Source organism: Rhipicephalus microplus, chromosome 10 (genome assembly GCF_043290135.1).
Source record: "Rhipicephalus microplus isolate Deutch F79 chromosome 10, USDA_Rmic, whole genome shotgun sequence".
NCBI classification, from domain to species: domain Eukaryota; kingdom Metazoa; phylum Arthropoda; class Arachnida; order Ixodida; family Ixodidae; genus Rhipicephalus; species Rhipicephalus microplus.
The window spans coordinates 87,080,246-87,100,014 of record NC_134709.1 but is presented as its reverse complement, the minus strand read 5'-3'; the positions used below and the strand labels follow the sequence as shown (position 1 = coordinate 87,100,014).

The 19,769-nt window shown below is 47.1% G+C and overlaps 1 protein-coding gene across 1 annotated transcript in view; it reads right to left on the bottom strand.

Moving 5' to 3' along the window:
• The window catches only part of LOC119181436 (protein O-linked-mannose beta-1,2-N-acetylglucosaminyltransferase 1-like), a 305,076-nt gene that overhangs the window by 118,301 nt on the left and 167,006 nt on the right, over positions 1-19,769 (bottom strand). Inside the window, exon 4 of the mRNA XM_037432683.2 lies at positions 17,994-18,052. The gene's annotated coding sequence lies outside the window, so the exon portion shown is untranslated. The remainder of the gene's footprint in view (positions 1-17,993; positions 18,053-19,769) is intronic.

Here is a 19,769-nt window from a genome sequence, read left to right as displayed (position 1 = left end):
TTCGATCATCACTCAACCCGAAAATTTATAATATTGTTTTATTTGCATTCTCTCAATTTTCGATCATTGACAAGACGATTTTTCATGGAGAGCCACCGATGCCTACACCGGAATTTCTGCAGAATGAGCTTTTTACCACTGTTACGTTAATGATGCATTATTGGCAAAATGGAAAGCGGATTACGTTTACAAAGTACATTTTTAGTGTCCCGTTGGCAAGAAATATTGTTAAATGCCTCCGTTCCCACGCGCACAGAGACCTATAGACACCAGTTTCAGCAGTCGTTCTATAGGTCATTAGTCACAATACTTGTACATAACAAGCTTGCATACCAATCACTTTCGACCGAACTTCTTAAAAGTTGATTATCAACTCATTTAAGTTATTCAATGCACACGCAGTTCATACGGTCAATAGCAAGTCATATTTCGTTTTGACTGACTATGGACGCTCCATTGACACACGAGAAAAGTTTTAAACATAACACACTGTGAAAGACATCTTTACGAAACTCAAATTGGGTTCTTTTATGCTATTTATTTTTGTCAAGTTGGAATCGATAAAGCGGAATATTTACTTGCACCGTACTATGTCTCAGACCGTGTTGACCATAGGTTCAAGATAAGAATAATCGCATGCAAGACTGACGTGTTTCAAAATGATTTGTTACCAAAAAAATTACAAGATGGAACCAGCTGCCTTCTAGCATTGCCTCTACACTCCCAAATATTTGTTTTATTTCATGTTAGAATTGTTCCGATTTATATGTTAGAACATGTTCCGATTTATATATGAATTTCTCTTGCAGATTGTGATTCAGGTGACTTTGATTATTTGTTTGGCTGACTATGTATTTTTTGTATTCCACTTTTCGTAAATGCTCCCCCAATGTAATGCCAATTGGTGCTGTGGGTAATGAAATAAATAGATAAATAAAAAAGTGTCGATAAGTAAGCAATAAATTTAAGCACAAAGAATGTATCTCTTCAGGAAAAGTGGACTAACAGTGACATGTGCCCACCACAAACTTTAAATATGATGCCAAGTTACATTTTAGCAAATTGTTGTTGAGAATAATTTGAGATATATTGAGGATAACTTAATTGAACAAGAATGTTCTTGGGTATGTACTGCCTTTGTTTTGGAGATGATAGTGACTGCATGCAGACCTTTCAACAAACAGGTATATTTCTAGCTGAAGAATGATTTGAGCAGCTATATTTTTTGCCGGTGACACAGGCTGAACTAATGAACTAATATAGATGAATCATATTTGAATGGCTTTATATAAAGGTATCCATATAAGGCCTTATATGAAAGCATCCATATAAGACCTTATATGGATGCCTCTATATATAGCCATATATGGCCATATACAGCAGCACCCATATATGGGGATATAAGGCCCATATATGGCTATATCAGGATTTGAACATATCAGTTTATATACGGCCCATATATGGGGATTCCGTATATGGGCCAGATATGCCCAATTCCTGATGTAGCCATATATGGGGATTTTTATATAAGTCCATATATAGGATTTTTGTAAGGGTCCGATGTACGTATTGGGAATAAGGACGGCCGCTCGTTCTGATAAAACGGATAACTAACTAGCTAGCTAGCTAGCTAACTACCTAGCTAACTAATTACCTAACTAACTTATTAAACAACTAAAATAAATAAACAAACAAACAAATCAAATACAACATAATTGCAAACTAATTACCCCAGTCTCACAGGCCGAGACACGTTTTTAACGAAATTCACGGCATTGCGAGAAGCTCTGTATAGTAATGTTCAAAAGTGCTTCCTTCACCTGACGCTCATTGCTGTAACGATGCGCTGCATACATGGAATGCCCAAAAACTAATCCCGCAAGAAACCCTAAAACGGACAAGGATCTCGTGCACCAGAAATGTTATGGAAATTGTGGGCGTTCACAATAACCGCTCTAGATTAGGTGTGAACAATTGCGGTTGCCTCCTCAAGTGTACACTGATTCGGAACGATCACAAGGCCCGTTGCATGCCCAGCCTCCTAGCCCCTGCTGCAACTAGCACCATGCCGATCCTTTTTTTTTTCGAGAAAATCGGGTGCTAGTTGTTGAACAGAACTGTCTCACTTTTTATAGAATTTACTACGTTTTACTGACGCTGCCACTGCCACCACTCCGTTAGTGCATTTAATACCGGCGTCACACAAGCAATTCTGATCGCGATGAGGCATGAATTTGGATCGAACTTCATGATCACGATCAACAGGTGCGTCGCTACTACGCGGTACAGCCTAATCCGGATAAAGTTTGGCGCAAAAGTCAGCGAATTCGCGATCACGCAGTCAGGTATAGGGGTGCCCAGATTGAGATCATCTTGATCCCAATCGGGCCGGATCGTGATTAAGTGTGTCCATGTAACCACACCTGACCCGGATCAAGCCTAATCCAGATAAGCCCTAATCGCGATCAGAGATTCCCCGGTGAAAGCGGTATTAATCTACTGAACGGCGGCGCCTATCCAAACCATATCAAGCCTGCGCTTCTAGAGATCAGCTTCCTGAATGCTCACAATGAAGGTTTGACATTTCATTTGACATTTGCACAAAACTCGCGCACGACGGACTAAGCTGTTCTTCGTCAACCTAATCAATGACCCATGCAGGGAACCAATTTTGCAAGGAAATGCCAAGGTGACAGATAATAAAACTGCGACCGGTTGAGAATCAACCTACCGAACAAGCGCGTTCAATGTAAATGACACACCATGCCTCACCACGTCAATTCCAGCATGACTTCTCAGTCTACAATGAGGCCGCCCATTGCAAAAAGCGTGGCTGCTTACATGAGTTTTCGCGCACATTTGTCTTATACAGCCATCATGACACAAAAACTAGAGAGATTGCGGCACCTTTTTTATGAAAAACATTATTGATAGTTGAGACAGTTCACCGTCTATATCACTGTTAGATTGTTAATTGGTTGATATGTGGGGTTTAACAACCCAAAACCACCACATGATTATGAGCTACGCCGTAGTGGAGGGCTCCGGAACTTTCAACCACCTAAGGTTCTTTAACGTGCACCCAAATCTGAGCACACGGGCCTACAACATTTCTACCTCCATCGGACTGCTAAATTGTGAGATGTCGTTTCTGGACGACACTTGATCACGGTGGAACCTTCTCCCTAGTTTTTGCCTTTATCTTCTTGTCTTTCTGGTATATAATATCTTCGTTGAATAAACTCACTTTCAGTCTGCGCTTGTTTGTCTGCTCTCTTGCGTCCCATTATTTTGCGCTCCTAATTATTTCATTATGAATATATACCAACTAGCCCGCCTATCAACCCTTCTGCAATGAGGCATTAGCGCTGGATCCTTAGTATGCGTCAAGATACAGAAACTCAGACAGCGCCCCCCCCCCCCCAACACTTTATTTCATGCCGAACTCATTAGGTTTTTACCGTTGTTATATTTTTTGAACTAGTTGGCTTTAGAAAAACAAGCAACTTGAGAAATTTCCCCTCTTCATTTATGTTAGATTGGCTTGAGCCCGTTGTACCTCCTGGTGGTACGGGCTACCCCCCCCCCTCCCTTTTTTTTCTTTTTAGTTATTTTGTAGCGTTAGCTACACTGGCGTCGCTGAGCCAATTTCACGTGGCACTGGTCTGCGCATGCGCAATGATACTCCGCCGCCGGTGTGCGCGCAATTCGATGCGCTGCGCAGACGATCAGTGGTGTCACGTACCGGAGCCGGCACCTCCCTCGCACTCGGCCGCGGCCGCGCGCGACTCGCCGCTGCCGGTGTGCGCTTTTCAGAGGAGTGCCGTCATAGCCTTGGTAGACATATGGACGCCGACGCGTGCGAATTCCCTGTGCAGTGGCCATTTGACACTGCGCTGGAGCCGCTTGATAGCGCCTCTGACTGGCGTTTGCCACTGTGGTATAGCCATGAAGAAGGAGAGTGCAAATGCTGCTCAACGGTGCAGTAGAGCGGAGAAGCTTAACTCATCAGATCCCAAGTAGTTGCCCGGCAAAATAAATATACATGTGCCACGTAATACGTATACCGTGTGTGTGTCATTGGAACAGCTGTAAGCATGATAATCAAGCTGATTCTAGACAATCAGGAAAGCTTTCCAGAGGAGTGACGTCATGACCTTGACAGACATATTAGCGCCAGCGCGGGCGCTGATAAGCTATCACAGAAAGACAGACAATTCCAAATACCCTGTTGGGGCCATAGAGACGGCAGCGTGTTATTTCACTGACCACCGAGCCGTCTTTGTGGCATAGAGAAGCTACCTGGATGTTGAGCAGGAAATATTCATGTACCACATAATACGTATGCCATGTGCATGTCATTGCAGCAGCAGTAAGCATGATAATCACGCTAATCCTAGACACTCTGGAAAGCTAAGAATAATCAGCTGAACCTTTGCTAACGCTACGTATAACTAGCATAGCTCAGCTAAGCCACTGCCATTTTTTCATATATAGGATATATAGGGGGCTAAAAAAGCACTTACACAGTGTTCCCTACTTGTGCCTTACGTCAGGACGAGCTTCACAACCTCGTCTACGGCAGTATAACGCCGCATAGACCTTGCCATCTACGCGCCCATAAAGATGAGGGAACAGGAGTGGAAGCCCAGCGAACCACGTCTCTCGCGCATAAACATGACAAGGTGCCGTCGGCACGAAGCGACGAGGGTCTGGGTCGTTCTCTGAACGACGACAGAAAGCGTTTGGTCAAGGAAAGGCTGACCGTCACGACCCCCCCACTCCCACCCCTCTCAAAAAGATGTAACGGCTAGAGAACAACGGTCGGCTAACAGTGAACGAGAAACGAGGCCGAGACGCTTCGAACACGCTTCGGTCACCGGGACAGCAGGTGGGCTGCGATCGAAAGGGAAATGAAGAACCTCACGTGAAGAAGAGAAAGGGTCGACACTAGATCTAGAAAGTGAGCGTATACCGTGAGGCGCGAGCGCGGCAAATAAGTCATCGAGGCCTGTACGCAGACACAAAAACGTTATGCAGGACCCATCGTCGAAAAAAGCGGCCGCTACGACGGCAGCGCGAGAGATGGGTGAAAATGCAGGCAAACAAGGAAGCGAACAACGCGGCAAAGCGCCGAGCAAACCGCGACCGGCGCTTTCGTTCTCTCGCCGCTAGGAGGCGCATCATCCGTTACGCGGACGTCCTCGGTGCAACCAGTTTCCGACTCCTTTCACGCGTTCGAAAAGCGCTCGTGAGTCCATCCCTCGAAAAGAAAGAAAGAAAGAAAGAAAGAAAGAAAGAAAGAAAGAAAGAAAGAAAGAAAGAAAGAAAGAAAGAAAGAAAGAAAGACAAAGCGAAGAAAGTGAAGATAAAAAGGAGACCCCGGGAGGTCAAAAGGCGTGCAGCACGTACATCTTGAACGGAACTCTCGAAGCCGGCCGGAGGTTCATGCACGGGTAGTTGGTGGCCCCATTTTTTTTCTTTTTTTTTTTCTTTTACCTCAAGCACGAACGGCCGCGACGCCCCGGATCACTGGGTCGCTGCCGGCATGCACTGCCGCCAAAGCTCTCGCTTCTCCTTCATTGCGGTGCTCAACAAAATAGGACACGTGACCCGGAGGGCGCACTGCATACGAGGCTCCTAAGCCCCCGCCGCTATAACGTCGGCCGCATGCTTGCGCATATATTAGCCCCGGGCAACTCTTGGAGTTTCGCCCAGAAGCGGCTGGTATCGATGTGCTCGTTCCTCTTGTTCGCATCTCACGGCTGCACATCAAAGTCTCCCTGTTCTTCCTACTACTATTGCTACTACTACTACTACTACTACTACTACTACTACTACTACTACTACTACTACTACTACTACTACTACTACTTGAATGTATGAGTGAAAAAGCGTTATTTAGAGATCCGGCTAGTTGCTGATCCGGGAATAACCGCTGAGGTGGGAGACGAAAGACATTGTGCGCATCTAGCCTCCCTCCCCTGATAGATATGTTCTCCGCGATCAGTCACGGAGAGGTCCTCAGGAGTCCACTGGGGCGGGGCACCCCTTTGCATGTGACTTTACGGAGGCTTCTTACATACACTGCATATAAAGTCTAATCTCCTACTTAAGCAAAACGAACATTAGCGGCCAACAGTATGGTCAATAAATACTACTACTACTACTGCTACAACAACAACAACAACAACTGCTGCTACTACTACTACTACTACTACTACTACTACTACTACTACTACTACTACTACTACTACTACCACCACCACCACCACCACCACCACCACCACCACCACCACCACCACCACCACCACCACCACCACCACCACCACCACCACTACTACTACTACTACTACAGCATTAACTATTACAACTACAATTGCCAGCTAGGGTACTTGGCTGCTGACTCGAAGGCCACGGGTTCGATAACCGCCGCAGCGATCGCGTTTCAATGGAGGCAGATTGCTAGAGGCCCGAGCACTGCGCCATATCAGTGCACGTTGAAGAACAAGCATGGGCATCGGCAGAGGGGTGCAAGAGGGGCACTTGGCCCCTCGAGCCTCCCCTGCACTTGCCCTCACCCAAGCTACACCAGTGCTTTAACCCTCTTCCACACGCGGCGCAACACCGGTTTGCACTCCCCCCCCCCCCCTCCCAGAAAAAAAAATCCTGCCGACGACCATGTCACCAGGCAGTCGAAATTTCCGGAACCCTCCATGTAACTTCTCTCATAATCATATCGTTTGTGGTCTTGGGACGTAACACCTCAGATTATTATTATTATTATTATTATTATTATTATTATTATTATTATTATTATTATTATTATTATTATTATTATTATTATTATTATTATTATTATTGCTCGAGTTTAAAGTTCGAAAACTACAATACGGTTGTGACAGACGCCGCAGAGGAAGGCTCAGTGAATTTTGTTCATCTGGTGTTCTTTAACGTGCAGCGATCATCGCACACTACAAGGTCTCCGAGCGTTTTCGCCTCCATCGAAAATGCGGCCGACGCGGCCGGGATTCGACCTCGCAATCTTCGTGCCAGCGGTAGAGCACAATATAACCAATAGGCCACCATGGCGAGGTTACATAACATCGCGTTGACGGTGACGGTGTAGTTTTTCGCGTTTTGTCAGGCATCGAAGGGTTTCGCGTCAATACTCACTCATTCACCACGTGCCCATGAAAGAGGCCCACTTTCAGCATGCCAGAGTATAACCCCCGTTGTCCAAGCCAGCCTGAAATCGTCCGGCCCGACAGTTAGAGAGCACTGCGTGCCCTTCAGCATATTTATTTCATTCTTTACTTTTATTCCGCACTGTGCTGAACGCTTAACTCCTGATTAACCATCGCGCGAAGTCAACGGTGACGAACCCAACATTGTATGCATGCATACTTCCCAGTTTCGTCACCAGCGGGTCATAGTCGAGTTAGGCGCGGTCAGCTGTGCAAGTTAAAAAGAAGCAAAGAAGAAAAGAAAACAAAAGAAAAAAATGAGGCAGGCGTGACTCGGACCGACGACCATTCTCGAGTGTGAACAAAAGGTCTATAAAAGGCGTTTAGCTGTCGCGAACTCGGTCCCAAACGAATTCCTTTCGGACACTTAAACGACTGATGGATTTGCGGCTGGAGCAACTCTGAAGACTTCCAAAGTGACATTAACGTCAAATGCAGAAAATGACCTTAAAAAAAAGAAGGAATAGGCGCCGGCGGCGTGACACCAAGATTACGAAACTTTCTCGACACAGCGCATAGACGGCCTATATAGCCGTTGCCTGAGAACCCTGGACAACGGCGCGCGCTGTTATTGCACGAATGGTAAGCGATGCGAAGGGTGCCCTGCAACGCGGCATTTTGTATTATTACTTTTTGACAAGCACAACTGTGATTGGCGTGTGACATCAATGAAAGGGTGCAAGTGTGCCTTGACCCTAGAGAAGAGGGACAGCGGACACCCGGAAACCAGTGCCACCTCTTCAGCATCAACAGAGAGTTTTATTTAATCTGTCCGCAAACTTCCCTGCGTCAGAGTTCTACCCGATGCCGTAGTCGTTAACGCGAAAGGCCGAATAGGTGGTGCCATCTGGCGGGGCTAAGATGAAGCAGGAAAGCATAGAATTATTACTGCAGAAACATATTGTCAGATAAAACTTAAGTGAGGGGTGATTCACGTCCGGTAATACCAAATTTGGCATTACAGGACGTGAATGGATGACGAACGTATATGACTGGCGCAAACATGATAATCGTGAAATGCGTGTCATGTAAAAACACAGCTACATGTCACATTCATGAGGCACTCATGGCCGTTTCGCTAGCTTCACATATATTAAATTTGGTATTACGTGACGTGAATGGACGACGAACACAAATTCCAGGGGCAAACATGATAATCATGACACGGGAGACCTGTACGGCACAGTTTGCGTCCACCTCGTTGATTGATTGACTGATATGTGGGGTTCAACGTTCCAAAACCACCATATGATTACGAAAGACGCCGCAGTGAAGGGCTCCGGCAACTTCGACCACCTGGGGTTCTTTAACATGCACCCAAATCTCAGCACACGGGCCTACAGCATTTTCACCTCCATCGAAAATCCAGCCGCCGCAACCGGGATTCGATTCCGCGACCTGCAGGTCCGCAGCCGAGTACTTTAGCCACTAGACTACTGCAGCGGGGCACGTCCACCTCGTAACGTTGGGCTGATTTTAAAGTGGCATATCAACATTCCTCATTCGTGCTTCGCATATTCACGATTCCCACTGTACGTGGGATCTGCCATTTTTTATTATCATTTTTTTTGCCTATATCTTAAGTTCCTGCTCGCGGACTGCGCTGATTTTTTCGGTCACCACCAACGACGCCGACGCTGAGACAGTAATGTCTGCAAAGCGAGCTTTTTAAAACGCTGTCACGCTAAAACCTGCACTCCACGGATATATATATTCTGCATTTTTTTAACAAGAATAAGCTGGTGCCTCTTTTTCCGAGAATCGGGGCGCATAAAACGATTACACCGGGAGCTCTGCATTCTTATACATATTTCATAATGCCTGGACACAGAGAGAACGAAGTTCGTGTCGACTTCGGCATCAGCACGTTTGGTTACCTAGTCAACTTATGCACCCCGGTATGCCCACGTCAACCAAGTGTGCCCAAGTCTCCCAAATTGCCTGAAATATGCTCACGTCGACCAAAGTGCCACATTATGCCCAAGTCGAGGCCTCAGTAAACCAAGGTCGACCTAAGCGCCAAAGTACGCACAAGTCGGCCAATGCAATACATAAGTATATCAGATTCGAAAATTCTTAACTCAACTTATGTAATCACATCACCTGATCCGAGACGCTACATGTACCCTGCGTCTACAAGATTATTTCTTTTTTTTTTACTTCAAACAGAGTGTTCAGTGCACATTTTTCACCTATAGGGCGGGTAATTCACGAAATATGTCTATTGTAACCATTGCTTTTTAATCATTAGATCTTTTTCATACTACGTACACTGGATTTGTATCTGTTTCACTATATGTTATTAGTGCTGGTAATGCCTCTTGTATTTATCGCTTAGGAAAAACTGCTTTATTATTCACCTGATATTTTTGCGCTTGTTGTAGTGTTCCTCGTTTATTTATCATTTGTATGTATGTTGTTGAATATTTCTATGCTGTACCTGCCCGAGGTGCCTCACGATGAGTGGGCCAAGGCAGGAGACGCTCTTTCCATTTGCCTCCTTCGTGTGCATTTTAAGAAAATCTATGAACAAATAAATAAATAAAAGTATACATCGATGTACATAAGAAAACTACATGCATGCCACTGCCGGTGAGCCCTGTCGTCCCACGGTGGCAAACACGGAGATGGACATTCGTCAAGCTTCAGACAATATGCCCGCACGTCGGCGGAGACTCGGAGGAATCGTAGCGGAAGCAATTTACCTTTCACACTTTGTCCAGCGTGGCACACGGAACGGACGTGTGACCGGCCGGCCGCCTGTCGTACGCGCACGACGGTGATGATATTATTACATAACACGCTGCGCGCGCAGAAGAGAAGACAGCCCCGGAAGTAATTCGGCGCCCCGCAGCGGTGGAGCTACGAGTCGACAACGTGAGTGAACATATCCTCGAGGCCACCTGCATACCGTATATGCTTGGGCATTAGCAGGATTCCTACAGCGAAGGTGTCTCAGTTTACCCTGTACATTCGTCGTAACAGTATTCGTTGAGAACTAACGGGCAGTAACGCCAAAGAAATTATCGGGAAATTCATTTGTATAAATGCGAATAAAGCGAAGTTGGCAAAAAGGAAACTTCTCGCTGGCAAAGATGGAACCTGTCATCCAAGAGAACATACTTTTGGGCTATAGTTGGTTTGTTACGTTCAATGAAGCATATAGTTGGTTGGACTAGTTGGGTGTTTGCACGTTCAATAAAGGCCGCTGGTTTGTTACCTTCAGTAATGCACGTCATGCCCTATTCGTGTGGTCCTAGTCTAACCAGCGCTATGGCTTCATTGATCGAACCTGCAACCTTCGATTAACGAGCCCGACGCTCTCAAGGTGCCGTTACGTTAGAACGACAAGCCTTAATTGTCATTCCAGTTTCTGCGCTTTATCAACCGAAGCGAGTAATGATGACGCTAAGTATAAGAAAAAATGAACTGAGAAACGAGCTCAAGAAAAGTTTTTTTAGTACCACCTCCTTCCCTTCCCACCCCGGTCTCGTTCTTAATATTTTGTCGAGTTTTATTTTGAGGGTCATTCAAAGGACCATTAGGCTATATAACCCAATCCCGAAACGATCACACGACTGAAGACTACGTCTAAAGACTACGTCTAAAGACTACGTCTATGTATAAAGTCTGTTAGGACTATCCCTATGTCTATTATTAAAGACTATCAACTGCGTATATGTATGACATATTCGTAAACGGGGTGTGGGCGCTGGAATAGACCTGTGAAAACGTCACCTCCAGCACCCTATCACAGTTTACGAGTTTCTCACCGCAAGCTTCCATCTTTTCCTTGTTGCCTTTGTTTTGTGTGTCTACGTATGAAAACTATGTCGTGAACTATGACCATGTCTGAAGACTTTTGAATAAAAGTCGCGTGCGTACAAGACTTTGTGTCTTAATCCCGCAACGACCAGGCTATAAAATGCGAAATTCAATCGGCAGGTGCTGTCCCAGTAAGGAAACACCATGGGAATGTCTCGACGCCGGGGAACGTGTTGTTGGCTAGACCACGCCGCCCACCTGCGACAACTCGATCTTTCCATGCACGCACATCCTGCTTCGGATGTTATACGTTGAACTAGACCCGCTGCGAGGCCGTCGACTACATATGCAGAGTTTCATTAGACGGCCACCATTGTAAACCGGCGCACCAGCGCGTAGGTTTCCGTCCCGTTGAGCGATACTCGTCGTCAGAGGAAAGAAGAAATAAACGTGGCGCACACCGTAGACAGCACGTGTCACCTGCGCACACAGGCGCGCACACACGTCGCCACACTTTCACCCTCGCCAGCGCCGAGCCAGTTGGCTGGTTCCGCTATGCCGCCACAGTTCCGTTGAAAAGACGTCGCGCTCCACGGAGCCGTCACAAAAGACCCACACCAGGCCATCGCACTATTATAATACGAGAGACTCGCCGTATATACGCGGCAATCTGCACGTAGGCCAGCTTACTGCAAACTGCGCAACTTGGATCACATGTTCGATTTTAGGTCACATGTCTCGAACGTCGGCTGACACTAATCCTACAATGTCGGATTCACTTAGCAGTATACAATGCTCGAAAATCTGGACTCGACACACTGTTGACGTGAACTGGGTTGGTACCTGACAAACCGAGCTTTAACACTAGTCCACTTCAAGGCGCGATCAATTCGAATGCCTATATTCAGCGCCATATGTTTACGTTAGCTAAACTATAGCGACTACAGGCATCTTGGGCTGAAATGTTCCCGTCCTATTCACGTGAACGCTAGCGAGTCGGGCTGAGTCACAAAAATGCTGTTGGGTCAGCGGCGTAGCCGAAAGTTCAATAACTTTGTAAACGCAAAATCCTCGCATGCCTCGTCAAGCGCGAAAATTTAGAGACGTCCCGCGTTGTCGTGCCCCGTCCACAACGTCGAACAAACATAGAAAAAAAAAAAACAAATCACGCAATAATGTGACTATGCAACCCCTTCACCACGTCCCAGATCGCCAATGCCTGTGACGCCGTCATGATTTCACTGTGAATGATGACATCCTTGTGGCGTCGCATAACTCGACGTAATAACATTATTTCATTGCTTGGTCAAATGTGAGTCGCGTCAGGAGGCGGCGCAAAAGCACGGCGAAGTGCAGGAAGCTTACAGTGCAACCGATACAGGAGGCCTTGCGAAACCACGCCAATTATAGCAATCTTACCATATACTATGATGTTCTATAACGAATTACATAACGCCCCGTGAACTGTTTTAAATTTGTTATTCGATCTCTGTGACTCTTCGTCCTATTTTCAACGACCCGAGTAGAGAGTGGCAAACCGGATATCGGTCCTTCAACCTCCCTGCCTTTATTTTTGATCTCTTCATCCTAGCTCTTTCTCTGGCTACGGCGCTCTGGTCATTCCATCCTCGTTATCATCGGTAACGGCCGGCCACGAACGGTACGCGTGCACGATAAGAACGGAACAGAATCGAACGTTAGGAATTGAGAGAACGCCCAGAGCTTGTATCGACACCATCAGACGCATCGAGCGCCGGCGGCCATGCGGAGGACCACGCACGCATATTGTACCACGCGTACCGGAAGCGGGCACTGCGATGCATTGCCGACCTCGAAGACGTCCGAGCGGTTCAAACGAGATACGGAACAGCGAGCGCCGAGGCCTCGGTGCATGTAACAGCCGGACGCCCCCGTTGTGCAGGTAGGCACCATACGCGGCCCATCCGCTGCGGTTGTGCGTACACCTCTGAATTGGCCCGGCTTTGCACGCCCGCCAGCCTTTGTGATCCGAACAGCGGTGAGGGTGAAAGCGTCAGCGTTTCTTCGTCAAGGGTATATACGCACGCATAGAGAGAGAGTCGTCGAGGGTATACAATGGCCGCGGCGCCGTCAGCTGAAAAGCCAGCACTTCCGGCACCATCCTCTTCAGAGGATGGATGGATGTCCGGCCATCGGATGCGGAGGACTGCGCCAATTATCGGTCTCCAGTAGTGCGCGGGAGTTTTTGTGTGTAGTGGTGTTTTTGCGCTAACGAAGAAGTGACAGCGGAGAGAGAAATGAATTAATGGGAAGGGGTAGTGGAGAGGAAAGCGAGGACAGTGGCTCTGTGGCCTGGTCGCTGGCCGAGTCAAGCGCACTGCCACGCTTATGCATTGTGTGAATTGCGGGAATAAGCTAAGCGCAACTCAGCAAGGCGTAGTGTTGATCACGAAGGGGAAACGAAATACAACCCACTTGTTTGCAACACGAAACTTCAAGAAGGGAATCGTTACCCCACCTTGCGGACTGCCGTAGAAATGGCTCGTCATGTTCAATGTTTCGTTGTTTTCTATCCGCGTGACTCCTGGTGCGCTCGGATCATGGAACGACTGCGCCAAACAGGCGCTGGTCCTGGGTGCAGGCTTCCTCACTAGGAAGAATTTTAAGCAGCTCGGAGGTTCGCTTTTTGAACAGCCTTGAGTGAATTTCCCCCAAAACGGATGGGTGAATGTTTTTTCACTTTCATTTTTTCAATGTATGCAGACAACTGTTTGCCTCTGAAGTATGAGGGCTAGGGTAGGGTCGCGTTCGCGTTACTTAACGCTGAACTCTGGCGAATAATTAGGCGGGTTCAGAGAGGCATATTCTCTAACACTGCATGAAGCTCATATTCAAGGGTCTCCACACGAGGTCTCCTTCTTCCAGTTTTAGGTATATAGTAGCAGCCTATAAGAAAACGTCCACACTTCCGACACCATATGCTCGGTGTATACACTGAGCAACACTCTTCCGGACCACTTGACGCCGAAACATTTAAAGGCGCCTGTGCTGCATCGCAGTACAGAGGAAGGGATCGAGCGATCACTACAGCACGCACACGCTCGATTTACCACAAAGCACCGGGTGGAGAGAGAGAAAATGAGGGAGAGTGAGTGCTGCTCCCACATCCAAGCATTCCTTCGCTTTCGCACGCATTTCAGATACTTCCCTCCATCACACTCATGCACTACCTTCTCCAATCACGGCTCGGCTTTTCCTTAAAGCGCAGCACTTCGCGCGAGCGCGTGCCGCTGTTTTTCCCTTTCCCCGCTAGAGGACGAACGTTCGCGCCAGGCGTAAGCACCGGCTACGTCGACAGCGACGTAGAATGCCGCGGGAAGGCGCGTTTTCGTCTCCCCACCCTCTCCCGCTTGATCCCGAAAGAAATTTCCCCGCGCCATTAACTTTGCCCGAGATCCAACAGACTGGCCAACGCGCAGAGCCCGTCAACGCGGGTACACAAAAGGAGGTCTCCACCCGTGTATTTGGAGCGTGCGCGACCGTTTTCTCTACGCAGCTGCGCACAGCAACCCCCCCCCCCCCCTGCCCCACCGAACCCCCCTCCTCAGGAGGCACAGAGGCGAAACTCTCTTTCCCTTCCTTCTTCATTTCCCGTCCGGGCCGGTCGTTCGTTCATTAGTCGTTAACGGCCAAATCATCCGGCCCGTTAACCACTCGTAGAGAGTATATAGCGAAAGCCACCGCCGCCGCTAACGGGACGTCATCTCCGCATCTCACCCTCTCCTCCTTTACCTCTTAAACCATGCGCGCCTTGCCGGGTTGTTGTTGGTGCTGCGGGCAGCCCACAGCGTGGAACGCGAGCCCCTACTGACGTACTTCACTCAACCTAACGAAGTGGAAAAAAGCGAACGCCCGGTTAAGCTCCCGCTACGTATAGCCTCCCTTTAACGACGCCATCCGTCTCCGCAAGGGGGCGACGCGAGCACTGGGTGCGTGCTCTCTCCGGACTGCGCGCGTTAGCCGATATTCAGGCACGTTAAGTTGGGTCATCCTACTTCCAAAAAATACAAAAACAACTGAGATCACGGCGAATATCTTTAAGGGGGATCGGTCGCCTCCGCAATGCGTTAGCTGGTCCTGATATGCACCGGCAACGCCGGCCAACATTAACTATACTATTAGCCAATAGTTTGGCAAAATTAGTTCTGGGGCTATTAGCCCAGGAACTTTTTACTTTATGCAATAATCCAGTATAACGGCCTTGCAGGGAACGTTTATTTAGAAGCTAATAAGTCTTCTAGTTTATCAGTGCAGCTAATTGCCGTTTGATATCTCTACAAGGCCGTTTAACGTGACACATTGCTTCAACAGCGTTTTTTCGCTAACTACCAACGACCACGACACCACCAGCAGCTGAATTTCTGCGAATCGAGCTCTTTGACCCCGTTAAAATGAGACGTTTTCAGAGCACATAGACATGCTCAAGTGTGAACCTTTTGGCGTTTTTCCAACGAAGGGTGCGCATAAAATAATAGCGGCCACGTGTTCGTGTGCGGTACTTTAAAATGTGAGTGGTTCCCTCCGAAGTACACCACCGGGCCCAATTTTTGCTGCTTCTATACTCGCTAGGTTGTGTGTTACGGGGCTAATGTCTGATCTCGAAAACTCCATTGCCGGGCAGATATATCATGCGTAGAGGCTTCCAAAAAAAAAAAGAAAGAACGTCATTGTGAGTCTTGCATGTCGGTAAAACGGGCCAGAAATTTAAAATTATAAATGCCCCTTAAGGCATATACATACGCAGATTGGAAACAAAATGTACATTTGCTTCACCAGAACAACGTGGAATCACTGAGGAAGAGCGAACGTTTATCGAGTGTTAACGTTTTTGTTCACAAGTGCACATTGTGCAATATTTTGTTATTCATCGAATTTTTTTATGTTAAAAGATACAAAAGGCATTTGCTGGCACGCTAAATTTTTACCTCGGTGACGGGGGCAATAAATGATTTTGGTAGGTACTAACTTACTGAGACAAAAGTAGTCTCCCCGAAAATTGTCTATATTGTGTGATCTAGAATTGTAACTTACCAGTGCACTTACAGTCGATTTCTCGCTCTAGCGTCGACTTCTAGCGAAACTAAAGATGAACAAAACCGCCTCGGTTTCGTTCAACAAGCTCCATTGTGAATAAAAAAAAAGTAAAAGCAAACGGCCGCGCAAACGGTCCAGAAGTTTGCCTCCCTCAATGGGCTTTTGGCGAGATCCTTTCTTCGAGGCGCGCAATTCATGGCCCTTCTCGCATTGTCCGCGGGGACGTTGGAATGGAGTGGCAATGCGGCTCGCATTCTAAAACTGGTTACGCGCGTGGGAACCACACTGCGTGAAATACGACCGCTCCAGGGAACGCCTGTCACTGCCAAACGACCCGTCGTGACCTGATGAGTAGGACTGCTCCATTTCACTCGCGCTTTCACACACACACACACACACACACACACACACACACACACACACACACACACACACACACACACAATATATATATATATATATATATATATATATATATATATATATATATATATATATATATGACTGACAGGTCAAAATTTCTGCGTTGAAGTATCCCCATGATGATATGTGGGGTTTAACGTCCCAAAACCACCATATGATTATGAGAGACGCCGTAGTGGAGGGCTCTGGAAATTTCGACCACCTGGGGTTCTTTAACGTGCACCCAAATCTGAGCACACGGGCCTACAACATTTCCGCCCCCATCGGAAATGCAGCCGCCGCAGCCGGGATTCGATCCCGCAACCTGCGAGTCAGCAGCCGAGTACCTTAGCCATTAGACCACCGCGGCGGAGCGTGTCTGTGTGTCTCTATCTCTCAGTGAGTGAGTGAGTGAGTGAGTGTGTGTGTGTGCGTGTGCGCTTGTTGCCGTGGAGCAGCACAGATGGTTCCAACAACAGCGTGAGAAAAAAAGTTTGCGCGAGAGAAAGCTGAGTGGTTTGCGGGAAGGAGCTGCTACGTTTACCGAATAGTTTCCTTGGCGACCCATATACTTACGATAAAGTGGACAAAAGGGAAAACAAAAGGCGATGGAAAAGGCGATAGTAAAAAAAAAAGCAAGTTAAGAATAAATAGGCGACGAGAAGGCGTCAACTTCCGAGAACGGCCCGCCCCATCGCTCTCTGCGGGGACGAGATGTATCGCCTGCCATTCTTCGAATTCACACCCGTTTTCTTTACAACACTTTGCTTTTTTTTTTCTTCTAAGATAGTGCACGGTCATTTAAACGGTGAACCCCGCGAGAGTCGCGTATTGAGACTTCGCACATACAAAAAGGGAATCATTTCTTCAGGAAGTGGGCAAAACACATAAATAAATACATTAATTAATAAGTATTCCGAGAATGAGCGGTGAATGTGTGAACAACACGTTTGAAAAGCTGGTGTGGGGGTTAGTTGCAACATACTGCAGAACATGTTAGTATAACATTTCATTATCTATAATTACCTCCACAGCTGGCATTAGTGGGTAATGCAGGTGTTGCTATATGACTTTGTAGGACTTAGTCAAATCGGTTAGTTAGTTAGTTAGTTAGTTAGTTGGTTAGTTAGTTAGTTAGTTAGTTATGAGACAGGTATGCTTAAATCGAATGCCTCGCATTTTGATCGCTCCACATAAAGGAAGCCTCTGGCAGAGTTTTTATTCAATGCCTTGAGAAAAGAGGACATGTAAGGGAGCAGTGATATATATATATATATATATATATATATATATATATATATATATATATATATATATATATATATATATATATATATATATTTACAGTGACAATCGGTGTAATAAAGTGTAAGTGGCAACAGATATGCACGGGAGGCAAGAGAAAAGAAGTCTTATGAATGACAACATCGGCGCATGATTTCATTTCAAAGAGCAGCCAGACTATTACACATAGTTATTATGAGATGAGTGAATATGCATACATACCGAGGAGTATCCCCAGGCGCAAGTCAGCGAGTTGGCTGTCTACGAGGGAGGCTTTAGACCTGCGTTGGAAAAAAAATACGGTATTATTATTATTATTATTATTGTTATTATTATTATTATTATTATTATTATTATTATTATTATTATTATTATTATTATTATTATTATTAAAACGTAAATACGCGACTTTTATGCTAGGAAACGAAACGTAACATGAATAGTTGCAAGCTAAGCCGCATTCCTTGAGATTTCGTCGCACGCTCCACAAACACCATTGCGAAGCGCACAGAGTAAAACACAAGGCATTTTTATAAACACAAATGCGTCTTCACTGTCCCGCGAGCCGAGGAGCGGCGGAGACGGTGTTCGACTCACCCATCCAAATGCTGCCATACTGTGTACGTTCGTTCCAGTCCTGTTTTTTTTTTCTTTGCCTGTTCATTTTTGTTTTTGGGTGACCATTCCGTAGGGTTGTGTGTATGCATGAGTATTTGTGTGCGTGTGTGTTTGTGTGGGCGTGCACGCGCGTTGCAGAAGAAAGTAATGGTTCAGAAATCGGGAGATGCTATATAAACCATAACTAATTCACAGCTCACAAGTCAGAACAGAACACAACAGATGATAGAGTAGAGCTTACTAGAAGACGGCGAGGCCGGCATTACGTGGTTTATGCTCCCACCGACCTCCCCGCGACCTAATAATCCCATAAGCACTCAAGCACGTGCATCGGCGCTATACATTGTAGATCTCTTTGTTATAGCTCACGGGAAAAACAAAACGCAAACATCCATCCAATGTCAGTGATTTACTTCGATTGGAAGCGCGTCCAAACGCCAAGACTTTTTTTCTTTCTCCATGACGAATCACTCCACCCAAGAGATCGAGATATTGTCGTATAGACAGGCTTATGGTGAGCAATGCTTACGCCAGCTCCAGACATACGAGCGACGGACGGCTGGGAGGGGTCGACGACCCCGTTTCGCCAATATGAATACACAAGCCACCCTAGACTTCGAAGTGACACCGCGCTATTCGCCGCTCGTGCGGGCTTTGAAAAAGCGAAAATCGGCCCACAGCTAACACGGTCCGCGCGGTCAAGTCTCCGAGGCGCTCGGTGTGGCGTTTGAGAACGCCATTCGAAACTCGGGGCTGTGCGATCGAGGGTTGCGTTCAGGGTGTCGGGAGGCTTCCACACAGAGGCGTACACGCTATAGCAGCGCCTTCAGAAATGCAGCGCGCGTTATCGCAACGCCGAGTGTGAGGCAGCGCGAACAATGACTTCGGGCCGAAGTGGCGGCGCGCGCGCCCGTTGGGAGACAAGAGATCAGCAGCGCCCGTCAAAGACAGCGGGAGAAAGGGAAAGCTCTACAGCGGGGGAGTATACGCGGGCTTCAGTACGAGAGCCTTTCAGAATGACGGAACGAAAACACGCGGACCGACGGCTCGGTCAACAGGGCCGGGCGGCGGCCCCGATTTGAGAGATCACCCAGAGATCAGAGAGAGGTGCCATTAGGGGGGAGAGATAGAGTAAAAGCTAGAAGAGCAAGAGAGAGAGAGAGAGATAGCGTCCAGCACCCGCCATCTTTTGATCAAGAGGTGCGACCAACGAAAGAGAACGCGCACCAGCTGCGCTGTGAGGTGGCGGTGGTGAATGTGACGACACAAACGAACGCCAGTGCCTTGTGAAAGAAAGAGAGAGAGAGTGAAATTTTAATGGCACTTCGAGGACTGGCGGGCCCGCGCCACTTAAATTTTTTGTGCGCATGCGGTTTGTGT